This window comes from Cyprinodon variegatus, unplaced genomic scaffold (assembly GCF_000732505.1).
Source record: "Cyprinodon variegatus isolate N-32 unplaced genomic scaffold, C_variegatus-1.0 Scaffold1797, whole genome shotgun sequence".
NCBI lineage: Eukaryota > Metazoa > Chordata > Actinopteri > Cyprinodontiformes > Cyprinodontidae > Cyprinodon > Cyprinodon variegatus.
In genome coordinates this window covers 22,806-24,559 of record NW_015152250.1, presented here as the reverse complement: position 1 = coordinate 24,559, position 1,754 = coordinate 22,806, and the positions used below count along the sequence as shown (strand labels likewise).

The window sequence follows — 1,754 nt, the reverse complement described above, 5'->3', positions numbered from 1 at the left end:
AACCATTGGTGGCAGCGCACCACCAGATGTTACAGACATCCCAAGTTCCAAAAACTCATTTCAGGGAGATGCTTATCGAACCGGTAACACCCCCCCAGTTACCCATAATTCTAATTTGTAGTGGAAAAAATAAAATACTCAAATACATCGTTGTTTTAAGATCTTTATTGCGGTTTGACACATATTATATAAGTGTGTCTTTTTACCAACCATCTAATTAACTGTACGCAGTTATTAAAAAGGTAATTAAAAGTACTACTGTCTGCTTTGCTATTGGTGTTGTGTTTAAACGGCTCACTATCATGTTGAAATTTGGCATGTGTTGCGGTATAAATACGGTCCAGGTGCGGTCAGTGACTTCAGTATCATGTGGGTTTAAGAGGAATGCATGTGCAAAGAGATATCCAAGTCTACAACTGAGTAGGGGGCCAACCAGGAGACAGTGATGGGGCCCCTAAGAAGTTGAGGGCCCGTAAGCAAATGCTGTCGCTGTTTATCGATATTTACACCATTGGATGCATAAAATCCTTACTATACAAAGAGGGAAATTGAGGGGATAAGTATGTTGTTAGCTTAAAAAGGTCAGGACAAACAATAGGCATTACATTTAGAAAAATATGTCTAAGCTTCATTGCATTACTCATCCTCATACAAACGAGCTGCGAAACTAGTCTAGAAAACTGAAAAGCCTCAGTGTCATACCCACTGGGCTGTGTGCACTTATGGCTTTGTTTCTGCTCTCTCCTCCTCTTAGATTAATTTAACTCTCGACCTAATGCCCATCAAACTTGATTAAAAGATTTAATAACTTCTTGGATTTTCATCTGTCATTTTTTAGCAGTTATTAGTTGTACATGGTAAACCAGACTAGACAAATAAATGTTTACCTAACTTTGCAAAAAGGCCATAGTTTAACCAAGAGTGTGAAATGTCATATTTAATGTTGCGCTTAAGACAGCATTGCCAATATCTAGAATAAGAACAGATAATCCATGGTGGTAAAGTCAGGTCCAATGTCCATCCATGTTGTTTGGTAGCATCACTGACTGAGTCTGTTAAATCCAATATATCCTGGAACAGTAACTTCTCATAACAATAGATATGAAATTGAGCATTTACACCATTAGAAAAATGTTATATTATGATGCAAAATCTGAACTAGTTTTTTAAAATAAAGGACTTGCATGTGGTGTTACTCAGTGGAAATCATATATTTGCATATCTGATGATCCTGAGTAAAGATACTGTAGGCCTATAGTGCAGATACGTGAATTTAGGATTATTGCAGTTCTATAATAGGGTCTGAAAACAAACAGAGTAACTAAGGTAACCAAAGGAAGTTCTTCTAATTTTTCCTATAATTATGTTTGAACCGTTGCTTCCGTTTTTTTTATTTTCTTTTTTTTTTCTACTGGGACGTACAACATCACATTTTTCTGCTAAGGAAAACTATAACATTATACTGATTTTTCTATATGAAGTTTTTTTATATCTGAACTTTCAAAATCCAAAAGTTGTTCTGCAAAGTAAACACACAAATACTCACCTGGTCTTTAAGCAGACAATTGCACAAACTGTTTGGTAATACACACATAGTTGAGAAGAAGATTCTATGACATCCTCTTTCACACAAGAAGGAAGTATAACGGCAACATCCCACTTTTACATTACAGCTGCTTTTAAACAGAGAATATAGTTATTAGAGCACGGGTGGCTGACTGAAGCTCATCAATCACCAGATTTAAAACATATTT

The 1,754-nt window shown here is 35.9% G+C and overlaps 1 protein-coding gene across 1 annotated transcript in view; it reads left to right on the top strand.

Moving 5' to 3' along the window:
• The window catches only part of LOC107104574 (sialic acid-binding Ig-like lectin 13), a 27,139-nt gene that overhangs the window by 20,990 nt on the left and 4,395 nt on the right, over positions 1 to 1,754 (top strand). The window lies entirely within an intron of this gene.